We start from the raw sequence: 18,059 nt of genomic DNA on the forward strand, positions 1-18,059 counted from the left end.
GTATATACTTTTTTTGAAAATTAGATACCATACCAATCATACTTCAATAGTATCAGTATAAAGTTGTGAGTCATGAGGAATGGTTACAAATATGTGATTCTTTCACAGTCATTCTAAACATAAATATAAATAAGAGGCAATGGAATATTTATAATTTTCCTATCATTGTAAGTCTGATATGATGAACTGATGGCTTTAACAATCAGATTCTTTGAGCCTTAAGAAATATATTCATGAATATATGAATATATAGACATTTAAAATTTTCTACATTTCAAAGAAATATCACTATCCTAGTGTTTCATGTAAAATGATTATACACATTACTCTATATTATTTTAATAACACTACCATGTGATAGAAATGGAAGATATTGCTAACCATACTTCACTGATGAATAAAAACTCTAAGAGGTTTGTAGCAAGTCAGTAGTGCATCTAGACTAAAATTCACTGTTTTCATTATAGATCCCCAACTATTTCATCACCACGTACTTCTTAAAATTAGTGCTAATTAACATCTTCCAACATATTTCATGGAAATCAAGAGAAGAAGGAGAGCTGCATGGAAAGAATTTCATTATTAGAGAAAAATAAAGGTTACCTGACTTCAACATTTTAAATCAGTAAAGACAGAGATTCGAATGTGGAACAGATGAAATAGAGGAATAAACGAAATGGGTTCTCAAAACATAATTATCTCAGATTCTATCTGATCCTGTGCTTTTCAACACAGGAGATGAGAGAGTAACAAGTGAGAGAAGGACAAGCTGAAGGATGTATCTTGAGTCAGGACACATTTTTTGACTCTCATGATAAATAGGGGTAGAATACTCTTTTAATAGGTGGAATCCAGAAATATTAAACTTCCTTCAATGTATAGGAAATTCCTAACTACAGATTATTATCTCACCCAAAGACCCATTAATATCTCACAACTGATAAGGTTTGTAAACTTATGTATTTCAACTACTGAATATTTCATGGATTAAGAATTTTATAAAAAGTATTTTACCATACATGCTTATTTATTGTGTTCTTCAAAATTTTTATAGTTTTTTTATTTTTCACTAATACTTTTCATGAGCAAGTAGGAAACATATGGCTTAGGATTTAATTTCCTTTAAGTTTTTGGCAATTCAAAAACAATCCTTCTTTCCTAATAACCCCAGTAGTTGAAATACATAAGTTTACAAACCAGAAAGAGTTCATTGGAAAATTACAAAATTCAATAAAGCCATAATCAGAACTATTTTTATCTGAGTCACCTCTCTCAGAGTGAGGTATTAATGTGTTAGACTCTGAGTAACAGAAACAAGAAACCATGCTCAAATTAAGAGAGACTCGTATTTCTTTCAAATAATGAAATAAATGCACAGTTGGGCTTTTCAGGCCAACTCAATAACTTTATTGATTTTCTGCTTGCTTCCATATATGTGCTCTGTCATCCTTAGGCTTCCATCCTCAAAATAACCTCATGCTTACAAGATGGCCACTAGGATTTTCACTGTCCCATTTGCCTTTCAGTCAGTGAGAAAAACGAAAGAAAAAATGACATATGCCAGTTGAATTAAACCCATTCTTTTGGGTTCTCATTTTTCATGAACTAAAACTATGGTTAAAGCTCATTGGCCACAACTTAGTTACAGGCTAGCCTATTTGTACAGGGGATTGGAAAATGCAGTTTTCTTTACCAGGCACATTCCACTCACAACAAAATCTGCTTTCTGCTGGTGAGGAAGAAGATAAGAATGAGTAAAGAATAGGCAAATGTCAGGTTCTGTCATGAGGATTAAGGACAACAATTAGACAATTCAGAGTAGACAATAAGGAAAAAAGAGATTGTGAGATGAGGTAAGGGCGATTGGGTCACTTGGCATAAAGCTCAGGCCTTTGAATGCCAGGAGGTATGCAGGCAGAAATGGCAGTGAGCGGGAGGTTCTGCCAGTTTGTTGATATGGTCCTAGCAAACAACATTTTGGCAGAGGAAATATTGGCTCTAAAAAAAGATTGTCTGCAGTGCTAATTGTGAGTAGTTCAATCTGGAATGATAAGGATCTAGTCATAGAATATGATTCCCTAAACAGCTAGTAACTTGTCAGTCAGAATCATATTTCTAACTTGTTATTTTTTCTTTGAATTTCCCTCCATAGAAAATAAGTTAAAATATAAAAGTTAACCTTTTTATTCAAGAGTCATATTAACAAATTTTCCATTAACTTTTTTGAGTATTATGAAAAGAAAATAAACACATTCCCTCAAAAATTGTTTACCATCTATTCATATGTAACAATCTTGCACAATTTTAGACACCTCAGTAACAGAGCCAGACAGAATTCAAATCCATTTCTGTCTCAGGCCAACTCTTTTGTATTTAAACAATATATTACAGCAATATCTCTAGTATTTTGCTGAACTGCTACATTAATAGATATAAAGTGACTAGATGATGAAAGGGCATCAAAATGCACTATTCAATTCTCAAAGCACATGAAAAAGCATGTTTCAATCTGGGCAAAGAGAGCTATGAATGTCATTAGCAAACTTCTGGACAGCTCAGATACAACAGGGACTTAAACCCTGTAGACATATTAAAGAAAGGAGGTAACTTGGAAAACTGAATATAGGAGGACTACTTATGGGGAAAAATGATTAGAGCTACTTGGGTTCATCCTATAAGACAGAACTAGGTCTAATTGGTGGAATCTATAATTGGCTTGACCTATAAAATCAACAAATTATTCTTGGAATTTCCTATCTCTCTTTTCTTTTCAGGGCCAGCTTTTCCTTACCGTCTAGGTCTCAGCTTATATGTCACCTGCTCCCAGAGCCATTCCTAATCATCCTTTCTACAATATGTCTGTCCACTCCTATTAATCGCCATTTTACCCACTTTTTTTGTTTCCTTTGTAGCATTTATTTTAGTTACTAAACATTGCATTATGCTATGTAATTATTTTAATGTGTCTCCCAAAATAGAATGTAAGTCCCCTGGGGGCAGAGAATGTTTGTCTTGTTCTCTTATGTTTCTCTAGATGCTATCACAGTGCCTAGCAAACAGAATTCTTATTAAATAGTTTCTGAATAGATGATTGAAGAAATGACTACTGCTAAAACTTGTCTATTCATTCCAGATTTTTTTCTTGCTTATATTTTAAATAGTTTTGTAGTCATAAATATCACAATATATGTTAACCTGAAATTTTTATATTTCACAGTGAGGGAAAAAAAGAAAGGATAGGAAAGAAGACATGGACATTATTCTTAAACCTTGGTCAAGAATTTGAGTGATAAAATAGAAGATTATTGAAGCTCAGAAAGCTCTTCTAAACTTCCTTCTCTCAATCACTGGATGTTCGAATATGGAACCAGTGATATTGGATCAGATGGATTTGGGCATTGCAAGGGCACAACGTTACTGCAAAAAAAAGGTAAGAAACAGAATGTGCTTTCCCACGGATAGTTTACTTTTTCCTATTTTGTGAATTCTTACAAGTTTAGAGAATATACGAAGTGCACAACCACATTAATAACAGAGCGCTGCTCAGTGTAAAAACTTTTTGTTTAGAAAAAATAATTCAATTGATCTATGGAAAGAAAGGAAATAAGTTGGATGATATCAATATAGAATAGCAGCTTGGGCTCCTTTATTTTGATCTTTTCAGTTATGACCTCACAGAAATATATGGTATATAATGAAGACTGGGAATGTCTTTTATTTTTAAATCAATAATTTAAATCCAGCTGCTTCATTAAAGTTGGTATTTTATAAGATTATTTTTGCTTCCTGTATCTTTTATCTGATGCAGAAAGTAGATGTTAGAAAATTGACAGGTTCTATTTCCCATGCTGAGGCATGCTCAGGGTTTCTTTCTATTTGGAGGCCACCATCGTTCTTGGTTTCTGGAACACCCAAATCTCTGGCACCGTTGGATGTCCAGCAGCTTCCTTGGCATACCGGACCGAAATCTCTATATTCCATAACAAAGCAGCCAATCTCAAGGACCTAGGTCATAGAAAAGAGAGAAGGCCATCTCCTTAACCCTGGCTGTCCATCATCTGAGAGAAGCAGAGGGGGAGGGTAGGAGCAAACATTTGAGTGAAGTCATCGCTGGAGAAGGTGGTAAAGCAAAGCTAGAGGTTGCCTAGTGGCCTTGTTTTGAGAAACAAAGTATAGACTTCCCATTTCTGATCCAAAATGGATGCTTTTGAAATAATTTATATAGACTAGTGGAAGGCAGTTGTTCATTACATATTATTCAAGATTAAATTTTCTATTTGGTTATTCAAACCAAATCAGGCTTTAAAAATAGATCAAATGAGTACATTTCAACAGAACAGAAATTGCAGGATGATTATGCCACTTACTGACACAACACTAAACCCAAGGACTCCATTAGTATATTTCCAGATTCCTTTGTGTTTTAACAATTAGAGAATGGTTAAAATGAAGATATGTCTACAGTTTCCAATCTTGATTAAATTACATTGTCTATAATAGTTACAAATCAGTTTAGACAGTTTGCTCTATTTTTCTATGCCTTCTGCCTTTTAAATCATCTTTCACAAAATTTATATTTAATTTTTTTCCAAAAGATTAATACTTAGAATATTAACTCTTGTGAATTATCTTTCCTTCCATTACTATTGACAAGCAGTGAGATTATCATGGATTTTCAGTGGTGTGGCCCAGCATTTCCATGGGTCATCTTCCCCCATGTGCTCAGGGCCAATAGAAGTTTAAAATTCTTTTTTAAACATGTTGGCAGAATAGAGTGGTGTGGCCCAGCATTTCCATGGGTCATCTTCTCCCACATGCTCAGGGCCAAAGGAAGTTTAAAATTCTCTTTTTAAAACATGTTTGACAGCCCTGGTGATTCAATACCACAATTCTCTTTATGGTGAGTACCTTTCCAACATTTTTTGCACAACAATGATGATCCCACCAATGAATCCAATAGCTAGTAAGACCCCCAACTATGATTCCAACCACAGTCACTATTGCCAAGCTATCTTTCTCAACTGTTTGTGCCTCTCCACCCACTTTCTCCATGGAGTGACTAGTTACTATATTTGGGGTTGTGGTGCTCTGGCTTTCTTCTTGGGGGTAGACTGTGCTATCTGGAGTTGGCAGATCCTCTATGTAAATGTCTGTTATACTATCTATACTTGTTGGCACCAGAGTTGTCAAGCCAGCAGACTGGTAGGGCTTCTCACTGGCCCCTGGGGACACAATGCCATCTTCCACATCTGAAGTCATAATGTCATCTTCTTACAAACTGTGCTGGCTCCTTCTGCCAGGATCCAGAACAATGCATTTCTAAAAGGGAAGAGCAGACTAGCACTTCCATATCTTCTTAGCTGATTTGTTTTATTTATGGGGCAGCAGCTAGCTTCTGTGCCAGTGAAGATCAAAAAGCTCTGCAGCCACAGGCTGTAGCGTAGTGGAGTGCAAGAAGTGGGATCTGGAATGTGGGGAACAAAAGCCCAGTGCAGGAGGAGACCTCCAAGTACCTTCACCTGCGAGAGCTGGAGGAGCAAACTTTGCAGTTGAGAACTTTCAAAGCAGTGTCAACATTTATTTCTCCCAATGAGGGTGGGGAGCAGTCAGCTGTAAAGTTGTTTCAGTCTGGGGTCACTAGGCCTGCCCTCTGGCTCTGTTTGGTTAGAGTGAATAAAAGATGACCTCGGGCCAGGTTTAAAATTACAGGGCTGTGCCTGGGGTGGGGGAGGTGAGTTGGGGAAGGTTGCCAAGGGGTGCGGAGGGCCTTAAGCCCTGGCAAAATTGGCTTTTAGTCTATTCCCCAGTAGGATGGAAAGTGCATGTATGTGTGTGTGGGGGGTGGGGAGGGCTGGGGTGCATGCAATAAGTGGTTTATTTAAATTTTAAAAAGTTATTCACTGTTATGTTTTTTTTTAAGTGTAAAGCACAGTCTGAGTTTTTCTTATTATGAGAAGTAAACCATTCTTTATGTGCCCAGTAATTTTAGAATGAAATATGGGATTGTTCTTGTTAATATTGAATTTGATGACAAAAAAAAAGAAAAAAAAGTGACCATCCTCATCTGGATGGGCCAGAGGATGCTTCAGTTGATAACTGTACCCGTTTCTAGGGGACTAGAACAGGTGTTCACCAAGGGCTGCCAGAGAGAGCTTAGCGGACTCTGTGGCTTTGGTGGTTTGGGGAAAAAGATGAGCTTGAGTTCCACCTCTCCAGACTTTGGATAGAGTGCCGTGATGCTGGCATCCATGGAAGGACATACATGAATGTTCACACGCCATTTCTGGCTTGACGATAGAAGAGGCCACATGCAAGTACCAGAGAGTAGTCCCTGGGAACTGAGAGAGAGAACCTCTGCAGATAGCCAGCAAGAAAACAGAGACCTCAGTCCTACTGTTATCATTGAAGCGATCAGAATTCTGGTAACACACACACCTCTAGCTCCACTGCTGGAGAAATGAATTTCAACTCAGTGAATATGAGAAATATTCCTTTATTAAAAGCACGTTATGAGATAGAAGACAAGTCAAGCTTAAAACTGGTTAATCATATGAAAGTGAGGTTACGTACCCCTAAGCAGGGGGTACGGTTACAGCCAGGGAAGATGGAAAGCTGTAACCCCGGGGGAGGGAGAGGTCTGTGTTATATTTGGAGCTGTGATGGAGGTTCCAAAGGCATTCCTAGATGATTGGCAAGTGAGGTCATTTTGATTGACACCTAGCTGCTACATAACTCTTTGTCTAGTGCATATATGCATACCTAGAATTTAGCCTGTTATAATTAGATTCTGAACTTCCAACCTAAACGTAGTATTATAATGACCTCTGCACAGGTGTCTATAGTCAGATTAGGCCAGCTAAGACTATGACCTTCTTTTCCTTTGTCTCTGGGAATGCAGGGGGAATTCTCTAACTACCAATAGGGTATTCTATGGGCGGTCTCTAGGCTGAACCTTATTCCTTTGTTCCCTCTGTTATTCATGTCTGACTACAATCATACAGAACTGAATTCTGCCAACAACCAAAATATTCCTGGAAGTATATGCTTCTCCAGAGTCCTCAGGTAAAAAAGAACCCAGCCCGGCTGACACTTTGATTTTGACCTCATGATACACTACACAGAGAACACAGTCAAGCTCCTCTGGCTTCTGACCTACAGAACGGTGAACTAATAAAATGGATGTTTTTCAAGCTGATAAACTGATGATAATTTGTTAGGCAACAATCAAAAACTAATGCAGACATCCCGACACTGCCTCTTAGCATCAGACCTGTGGTTTCATCTAAGAAAAAAATTCAGTGGCCTAGGATTTTGGTTCAACCAGATAAATCATGTGGTATGGGAGGGAGTGAATATGAGGTATGTGGGGACAAAACTGGATTCAGATTACCCTGGTGGAAAATAATAAAGAATACATATGTATTTTAGTTTCTATCCCTGGTTCCTAATTTAGGGCTCCTAAAACCCCTTGGAAATAAGGGTCCTAGGAGAATCTTCTGTTTTAACATTCAGTCTTTGATGTTAGGTGCTGACCTGGAGCTATTAAGATCGTTATAATTCCTGAGTGATTGGAGCACCTGACACTGAACTCCTAAATCTCTTGGGATTTCCTGGAATATCTTTTGTTCAAATGTAGTAACTCTTGGTGGGCTTTAAGATGGGAGCTGGTCACTAGAAAGACCAAGCCATGATTAGAAACTTGGAACTTTCAGCCCTACCCTTCATTCCTGAGAGAGAGGAAAAGGGCTATAAATGAAGTTAATAATTAATCATGCCTATGTGATAAAGCCTCCATAAAAATCCCAATAGTATGAGGTTCAGAGAGCTTTTGGGTTGGTGAACACATCCATGTGGCAGGAGGGTGGCATACTCAAACTCAACAGGGACAAAAGCTCCTATGCTCAAGACTCTATGTACTTCACCTGGCTATTCATCTGTGTCATTTATCATATCTTTTATTAAATAATAAACTGGTAAACAAAACAAAAAAAGTGCTCCCATTAATATAAAATTCATCTCCTCAGATGAACACTGAAAGATTCAACGTGTCTTTCATGTGTTTGTTTTTGTTGTTGTTGTTTAATAGCATTTCTGTGTGGCCATAAATCCTCTGTCCATATACTTCACCTGGATGAAAGCATCTCATGGGCAGCCCTGGTGATTCAATACCACATGAACCTTGGGAGTTTGACCATCTATGGAAAACTCCTCCAGAAAGTCCAGGATGCCCTCAATTTTGTCCACATAAGGAAGAACTCAAAGAGCATACAACCTCTAACACTTTTAGGGGCCACAAATTACAGAGGTAGTATTGGAATAATAGGAGGGGTTGAAAGTAGAATGAGAGGGGCTGAGAAGAATTGATTCAGCACCTGCTGTTGTGCTACTGAAGAGTTCAATGTATCTTTTACCCAACAAGTCCTTATACTTCCTCAAATAGTTCTGTGTATATTCCTCACAAACAAAGGAAACCAAGTATCCCGTTGGCCTACTGTCTAGGTAGGTAACAAAGAGGATATCTTTCCACACCCGGAGAACAGCCTGGAGCTGGGACTGAGCCCACCCAGGAAGATGCGGCAGCTTGAAGAAGAAAATTCTGTAGGTCCTGTTGGCCACCAGCAGGCCCTGGCGATGCACACCCCACAGGGTCCCAGCTGAGGGCACTCTTCGCCCTCCACGTAGGTGGACAAGTCCCTTCGAGTAGGTGCTGCTGCCGCTGCCGCCCACCACCACCTACCACCACTGCACTGCGGAGCCTCCCGCTACACTGCACGCAGGCATAGCGCTCAGCCTCCCCTCACCGCGTGCACCTGTGCCTGGCGTCGCCCTGGGAGTTGAGCGCCGCAAGATGGTGCCTGTGACACCGGCGCCCCCGTCCACCAGTAATTCCAACAACAGCAGCGCTCGGTCCCGGGAACCAGCGGGTGGTCCGAGACCAGGGAAGACACCGCTAACGTCCATCCATCGGCAAGTTTCTACCCATTTTGTCCAATTAGGACACCCTGCCTACTGCTCCCGGCACCACGGACTCAGACCAGGACATCGAAGGCTTTGGGCTCCCTCACCGTGACATACTGCCCGACCCCCTCAACTTTCTTCGGCCACTGCCCACCCCTCCCAGAGTAGGCTGCCAGGGCCTGGGCCATACCCGGCAGTCCCTTATCCGTCCACTCTCACAGCCACTCTGGTGACCGCTGTCATAACCAAGAGGCTGGCTGATGCAGACCGGGCCATCTGGCAACTTGCTCCCAGAGTGAGCCCAAGGACAAGGACGGTCAGGCGCCGCTATCCAAAGGTCTTCAGTCCCCAAGATGGCCACTACAGACTCATCCAGGTCAGTTGGCAGCTGGCGGGGTGGGCATGCAGCCTCACCCACCCTCCTCTCCCTAGTCCCCTTCAAACTGGCCTACCTGCGCAGTGTGGGCAGCGTCCGCTTGGGAATAAGGGGTTCTTTTCGCCCATGCGCATGCTCTGTTACGTCTTCAGCGTCCAAAACCAGTGCCAGGCTTGCGCTAGGCCCGGAACGAGGGCTACTGACCCGCAAATTGCAGTGAGATAGTGACCTCCAGATGACCCCGATCCTTACCTTGGGTTCCACGGCGACGCACAAGTACGGGGAGACGCACGCCGCGCACCGGGCGCTGGGCATCATGCACAGTGTTGTGTAGGAACAGTACAGGATGCATGTGGAGCAAGCCCTTCTCCACCCACAAGGTGGAGTTTGAGCCCTGGCCTGACACCCACCCTTCGTCCCAGAAGCTGCCACTGTCCTGAGACTCACCTGCATCAGAAAACCAGGTACTCTGCTAAAACAAACAAAAAAGTTCTGCCCAAAAATGTTGACAGAGCTTATGAATTGCAAAAGAGGCTTTTGAAGGTATAATTAAGGTTAAGGAGCTTGATATGAGGAGATTATCTTGGACCGTTAAAATGTTTCTGATCTAATAAAAATGGAGAAGCTTTCCTGGTTGTAGTCAGCCAGATAGGAATGTGACACCACAGAAAAAAAGTCAGTTTCAGGCTTTGAAGGATTCTCCCTAGGGCCTCCAGAAAGGAATACAGCCCTTTCAACACCTGGTGCTCTGTGAGCACCAGGTCATACTTCTGACATAGAGCACCGGAAGATATAAATTTTAGTTGTTTTCAAATAGTAAATTTGTGGCAATAGCCGTGGTCATTAGGGTCTGGAGCACAATTGAATTTGAAACTGAGCTCAATTAATGTACTTGATAAACACTGAACTGTACTTTATATGGGAAAGTGCAGGTGTATGACTAGCATTGCACAAAAAAAAAGTGGAAGTCATATCATGGGCATTTGTTCTTTGTTCTTTTACTATGCAGCACCTGAATAGTCCAGAAAAAGTTGGATATGGGGCCAGGCTTTCAAGTATGAAACACTAAATGAGGACACTATGCCTCTTCTCAGAATCAGCATTTTGGAATGAATAGGAACCTAGGAAGCTCTAGGTAAGCAATTTAATCATGAGTGTTTTGGAATGTCTAGATTCTATGGCACGGCAGCAAATTTCTAGTAGGTGAAGTAATGCTAAGTAGATTCTTGTATTTATGGTGTTTCTTTAATTTGTGTCCCATTCCATTTCTATAAGCTGGTTAACTAGATAATATGATCTATGGGCCATCTGATAGCTGTCTAATAATTTGTTTTTGGCAGAAATTATAGAAATTATTTTATAATGATTGGCATTAAGAATATTAACTGTCACATATTCTTCTAAATCAGAAAAGAACCCAAAAATTCTTAGTGACTTTTCTGCCCCCAAATTCAGGCATAGGCCTTAACTGGCTTATGTCAATTACTACTATATCCAGGATGTACTATGGTGCTTAGTCAGTATGTGTGTGTGGTCTAATCTGGACCATTAAAAAGTGAGGCAGCTTTTCTGAAGGCGTCTGTTTTACTTTGGGAATGACCATCGTTGCTACTTAGTTCTATAACACTCTGAAATGGTAGAAAATTATACCATTAGAAATTTAAGGGGAAAACTATACAATATCCATCATTCAAGACAAAAAATAGAATGTCTATAAATTTATTTTGGAGTCAGAAAACCCTAGATTCTATACAGATCAGTATTATAGATATTTTAACAAACTAAACAAAAAACATGAGTGTATGCATATGTGTGTGTGAGTGTATGAATATGTTTTCTTCTAAATAGTGACAGATATAATTAGTAAAAACCAAGCTAGAAATTGGGATAGGAAGTGAAGGGGTATTTATTTACCTTTAAACAGAATGGGAGAGGATAATGTCTTGGCAGGCCAAGAATCTTACTGTGAACGAATACAAAAAAACAAAACACAAGCAAACAAAAAAACTATATTTTTAAAAACATCAGGAACCAATAGAAACAACAAGGACATGATGCACTAAAATATCAGAGACAGAAAAGGTCTTTGAAAGGAGCTAATGATTGCCACCTATTTTATTCCTTCCGGAAATTTGCCAGACAGTGGCACAAGTTGGGTTTCTATTGGCCCTAATAGATAAATTTTATAGAGGAATAAAGAAACAGCAGAAATTTTGACCATTTTATAGTGCTGGCATCACAGACTGGAAACTAGATGTTCTGGTTATACATTTCTCTAAAACAAATCACTCTAAAATTTAGGCTTAAAACAACAACAGCGTTTTATTTTCTTATAATTTTGGTGGGATAAGAATTCTGGAAAGTAAAAGCTGGGTGATTCTGGCTCAGAATCATATCTCAAGTGCTTGCAGTAAGATGTGATGAGCTGAAACAGTGGAGGAATGGAATAGCTGAGGGCTAGATTGTGTGTGTGTGCGTGCATGCGCACACGTGTGTGTGTGTGTTTTTCCAGAGATTCTCCATATAATCTCCATGAAATAGATTGGGCTTTCTCACAGTTTAGTGACCTCAACACAGCTGCACTTTTAACTCCAAATCTGAAGGCTATACGAGTGAAAGAATTCAAACAAGAAAGGCAGAAGCTGAATCATTTATTATAAGCTAGCCTTAGAAGTCACTTTATGTTACTTTCATCATATTGTACTGTTTGAAAGAATATCCTGCCAGATTTCAAGGAGAAGAGACACAGACTCCACCCCTCAATAAAAAGAATGTCAAAGTCACATTGTATGAAGAACATGTAGCATGGGAGATAGAACTGTCATCATCTTTGGGAATTACAATCTGCCACACTACAGTCTGCCCCTGACACAGACACAAGGTGACTTTTCAATATGAGGCATTTTCTGAGTTCTGGGTCAATGGAGATGGGTCAAAGACTAGGCCAGAATACTGGAGTGAATTTTCCCATAGTCTCACATTGCTTTGGAGACAAAGTCTAGCTAGATGAAGGGGCCTGCAACAAAGCCAAGATTGTTCTCCCTTAAATCATTCAGCACATTGTTAATCTGCTTGGAGAGAGGTTATAAATTCAGCTCAAAATTTATGGAGGAAAGAAATCTCAAGCATGAGGAAAGAACCTCTAGTTTCAATTAAAAGCCTAGAAGGAGCCTGGCTTTGTCCATTCAGGCTGATATAACAAACTGGGCAGCTTATAACAGACTGGGCAGCTTATAAACAACAGCAATTAATTCCTCAAAGTTCTGGAGTCTGGAGGTCCAGTATCAGGGCTCCAGCATGATCAGATTCTGGTATATACTCTCTTCCAAATTGCAGATTGCCAACTTCTTGCTACATCCTTGCATAGTGTAAGGGGCAGCTAGCTCTTTACGATCTCTTTTAAAAGAGCACTGATCCCTTTCATGGAGGGTCTGCTCTCATGACCTAATAACCTCCCAAAGGCTCCAACTCCTAATCCCAATCCATTGGAGATTAAGGTTTTAACATATGAATATTTTCACTGACTCTTGAGCTATTGCTCCAGAGGTTGGATTTTTGTTTAGTCTCCACAGAAAACTCTAGACTGGTCTATTAAACATTCAAGCCATAGCATAAGCCATCTGTGGAACTGGGGTGAAATAGAAGTGCCCTGAGTCTAAACACACCTATAAATCAGCCCCAACCCAGTTCAATCCCCTATTTATTGATTGTCCCTTTACTCTATCTGCCTAACAGAAGAAAGTGCATGTCCTTGCTCATGGAAGATATCATCTGGATCCTTTACAGACAATTCTATACACTGCTGTTGCTTCTACATCTGAATATATAGTCTAAATAAATTTGTCAAAAGCCTCTACTTCCTCTTACCTACTAGAGGGGATTCCCTAAGTGAGAAAAAGCCACATACAGAGAAACACTAGGAACTTTGGGGTCCCACCACTCTAACAGTCCTGTGAGCAATGAGTCTCTGTGGCTGATGATTTTGACAATTAGAGACTTTAGCAATGTGTAATAGCCTCCTCCTTGAGTATTTGGACTTATTATCTCCCTGGCATACTACCAGACAATTTATTTTCAAAAGCAGCTATTAGCTTATCATTAACCTCTCGTATAAACTGAACACATGAACTATGTATGTCTTCTGACTGATGAACCAGATAGTTCTATGTGGTCGATAGACTCAGAATCATTGACTAGGGTCCATAAACGTAGCTAGTCAAATGGAAAAGTTGTATTCAAGAACACAATTGACTTCAGTGGCTCCTCAGCTTTCTATGAAAAAGTGGCAACTGTCTCATGGGAGGAAAACTTTGTTTCCCACTCCAATGACTAGCAAAAATGTTGGCTCAGTGGGGCTCCCAAGTCACAGAGCTTCCCTTAAATACCTGGCCTGGCTCACTGATAGTTTGACAGAGGAAAAATCCAATAGTTTCCACTGGGCAGCTGCAGCTGTTCAATCTCAGCATCAGCTATGCAGAACTGAAAATGACATAGTTTCTCTGTTTAGCATATCAGACCCAAGGCTATTCCCATTTATTCGGACAATATTCCCTTTGATTAACCTTATTATATTTTCACTGATTCTTCAGCTATTGCCCAAGAGGTTGGGTTCTTGTTTTATCTCTCACTAGAAAACTCCAGACTGGTAGATTAAACACATCACTCTTGCAGGGTGCATATGGTAGAAACAAATCATGTTTACTCATCAGACTCTCTGGATTATTCACATAGATGCTAACAGTAAAGGTCCCCTTTATCTGAAGAGACTAAATGGAGTCAAGCTTCTTTCTGATCAAGAGATTTCAGTACCCAGATTGTCAGCACTACTGCTTATATTCATAATTGTACCAGAATTGGCAACAGAACCACTATCCTAGAGAGGGCACACAGTAAACAAATCTGTATTTCTAATGCAGAGATCAGCACTGCACACCAGATTTGTGAATCCTACCCAAAGATGGTCCATTTGTCTCATGACAACATGGTACATGTTACAGCTCCTGCTCACTGACTATAACAGAACTTTGACCACTCTCAGGACTATTTAATGGATCCATATCAAAATTGACACTTTTTCAAGTTATGTACTGCTGTACCAGAGTGATCATTTGACTTTGGCTACATAATTATGGCTCTTGAAACTAATCTGTGTTGTGTGTTCAGCTTTCTGAACAGTCTTCTGTATGATAATGATACATCTTTTTTCAGGAAAATGAACACTTAATTATGTACAGTAATTGCCAAGCCCTTCCTACAGTGCCCCACAGAATAAGAGACAAAATAGATGCCTGTACATTTTATAAAAATTCCATTTCTTCTCTTGTACTCATGCTTTTAGATGAAAGAACTGGTTTCTAGTAAATGATGATTAAAAATAGGTGAAATGATGGCTACTGAAATGGGACGTGTGGATTTGGGAGCAGTAGAAGAGCAGCAATCCTAGTACCTGTAGAGGAAATACCTCTTGAGGTTACAGGAAAGCAAGCGGGTGGGCATTCATGATATTTGTATTTTCCAACTATCCCTGCAATCTTACCCATGAGGGAAAACACCGTTTTGTGTCTCCCTAAACCATTGAAAGATCCTTAAATGTAACTGAGTGCTGAGTCTGTCAGCTCCAACAAGACAACTCTGACCAGAATTGATAACCATTTTATAATCTACTAGAGCTGGGTATTAGGGATAGCAAGAGATAGTCTCAGATCTTACACAGCCAGTGTGAAATACTTGTCAACACCTCCAGCTGTATCCCTCACTTCTAATTCCATAGTCATCTCTCAGATGTTCTGTAAAGAGGAAGAATGCCATATTGCTAGTGATGTAAACAAATAGTACAGATTTAAATGAAAGTCCCCAAGCATTCATTCCAAAATCAAGGACTAAACTCAGTCATTTTAGCTGAAATGGGATCTATGAAGTTTGCCATCTAATTGGAGAGGCAGTTTGGAGCATTGTCAACTGCCCCTGATTGATTTAGGCACCACTTGAGGGTACCCAATGGTTGTCAGCATTTTTTCCTAGTGAATCATGTGCATTCTTGGTACTGTAGTTTGTATGTGAAACCAGGCATTATTGTTTCCCACACTAAAACATGGTCATCTGTCCCTTAGAGGTGGTCATAAGAAACTAAGAAAACATCACTAGTAGGTCATGAATTCCTCAGATGACTGTGGAGATCTTTCCAAGGCTACCCTTTGTGCGTAAATTTCATTCTCTCCCTCCCACAGACTCCAAAACAAAATTCTTACAAAATAATTACTTGGAGCTTGAAATTCATATCCCTTAGAAACAATGTTATTAACATAATAACAAAATGCAAGACATGTTTCTGTTGATTTAACCGGGTCCATAACTGATAACTGGCAACTTGGTTTGGGGGGGTCAGGGGGGTAGTCAGGGGGTCAAAGAGTCTTGTGGCACAAAGGAGAGGGAAAGATATCATCAGCTTTCTGGTCCAAGACTGACCACTGAAAAAAAATTCAAAATATATACCACTCATCTTTGGCACTCAGAATGAGGACTAAGTGAGGCAAATAGGGCATTTACCTTGAGCATCACACAGTTTAAGAAGGTACCCAAAATCTCAATAACTAAATACATAATTTAATGTAATATTTTTATTAAAAAATAATACATGTTTGACAAGCTAATGCCATTGGGCTGACACTGTTTTTCATAAATAACATTATTGGAGCACCCTTCCAACTACATGCATGCTTTTTTTTTCTCATCTTTTGGCAACCAAATTCTCTAAATTTTAGCCTTTTATGTTTCCCTAATATTCCTAGTGGGAACAATTATTTGGTGAAAGAATGACTGAGAAAGGAACTTTTAAAAGATGTATGCACCCAACTGAGTATCTTGTTGTTTGGTTTTGGCAGTATATCAAAATGAAGTATATATTTTAAGGCATTTCTAAAGGGAGATGGATGTCCTCTGGGCCCACCCACTTTGGTAGGAGTATTCGAATTTAAACATATATGGAATTATGCTCTTTCAAAGAACCAAAGAACTCTTGAATCTGTAACTGGGTCAATACTTAAAATTAATTTTCCAGATCTTTAATACTTCCTGCCTGCTATTTCAGAACTCACATTTTTTTTTTTTTATCTAAAAACTCATGTTCATGTGTGAATATTTTGATGTTGTTTTCATAGCATTTATTATGACAAAGGAAGCAGCAATATCTCTAACATGAGGAGTAAGGGAGAGGGCATTATATGAATCATGGTTGAGATGACTATTTGTAATTTAAAAGTTTATTTGGGTAAGGCCTATATGAAATACCTATTTCTCCAGTGATCCAATGGAGATGAAGGACTGTGAATTATTGAATGAAAATCCACATGTATACTTATGTATACTATCTGGTGATTGAAGGTTTTTTGTATAGCATTTCCATTATAAAACCAATGTTTTTTCCGTGAGTAATGGCATGGGCTAGAAATCTCATGAAATTCTTCTTGGTAAATAAAAATGAGAGGCTTAATATTTTTCTCCAATAAAAATGTGTTACTTTCAATACTAAAAGTTACTACCTTAATATTAGTGAAATAATATCCTTATGAGTCGTTGTTTCTAAAATTGTGAGAGCCCTACACATTCTTATTCAGATTATTACTTTTAAATTGGATTGTAAAATAACCATCCTGGAGACAAGTGGTAAAACAAATTTCAAAATGCAGAGACTTATATTGCATGTCAAGTGATTTCAGGGAGCAAAAATCAAATTCTATCTGCTTTGTAACAGGGTGGTATTTTATGATAATAGAAGACACTAGCAAACAAGTCTTAGTAAAGTTTTAAAAATTCGACAGTTCTCTTCATCTGAACATTACTTTTATAAATGATCCATAAATGGCCATTGCCGACATTTTCTCTTCCTATTATCTCATTTTCTCCTTAATCATTTTCTTTTGATTTTGGCAGTTTATGATTCTTATAAGAACTAAAGATACTGAAACTCTTAGAAGTTGACATATTTAGAATCACTAAGAATACTGCATATCCTCAAATTCTATCATTTTGCCCACCCTACTCCATTGCCCGCAGAATAATTCTCCATCCATCTTTATAGCCTAAAAACTGTAGGTTGAAAAAAAAAATTCTCTAATTCTAGGGAACATGGACTGATTCATGAAAAGGGAGAAGAGTCCCACTTAGGGAAGTAGACATTCTGCATGTTCCCAGAAACTTGTACTAGACTAGATATAACAACATTAAATAATTATTTATAGTTAAAAATATGAAAGGACATACTATTCATATATTAAAATGAAAGAGTCAGTAAGATAAGATAAAGTACTGCCTGGAAGTTCATCCAAATCTACCTGAGGTACTATGGAAGTAGTTCATAGAAAAATTCAAGTATTTCTTCTTAAGAGAAGGGATGAGTGTGGAACCATGAGGTAGCTTCAAGAAGCAAGACCAAACAACTAGGTTGGAATCAACAACATCAGCTTCATTTAAAGACTTGGAATTGATGCAGATATGACTCAGTCTATCCATTTTTTTTTTGTCAAAATTGACAAAATTCATAAACCTATATAGCAAAACTTAAAACAATATATGTTTACATCCTTAGAAGCAATAGGCTTCTAAAATACTTTGTATTATATTAACCAAATTCAGATATAGAACTTCAGCTGATTCAGACCATGGGCATATGCACCCACTTAGGTTCTTTAGTAGAGCATTAGATGGGTCTACTAAAAAGTCTCCACAG

The 18,059-nt window shown here is 38.9% G+C and overlaps 1 pseudogene; it reads right to left on the minus strand.

Annotated features, from left to right (window-relative positions):
* Positions 1-4,895: 4,895 nt before the first annotated feature.
* On the minus strand, positions 4,896-9,649 carry LOC102888146 (annotated as a pseudogene).
* Between the last annotated feature and the right edge of the window lie 8,410 nt (positions 9,650-18,059).

This window comes from Pteropus alecto, unplaced genomic scaffold, assembly GCF_000325575.1.
Source record: "Pteropus alecto unplaced genomic scaffold, ASM32557v1 scaffold7, whole genome shotgun sequence".
Classification (NCBI taxonomy): Eukaryota; Metazoa; Chordata; class Mammalia; order Chiroptera; family Pteropodidae; genus Pteropus; species Pteropus alecto.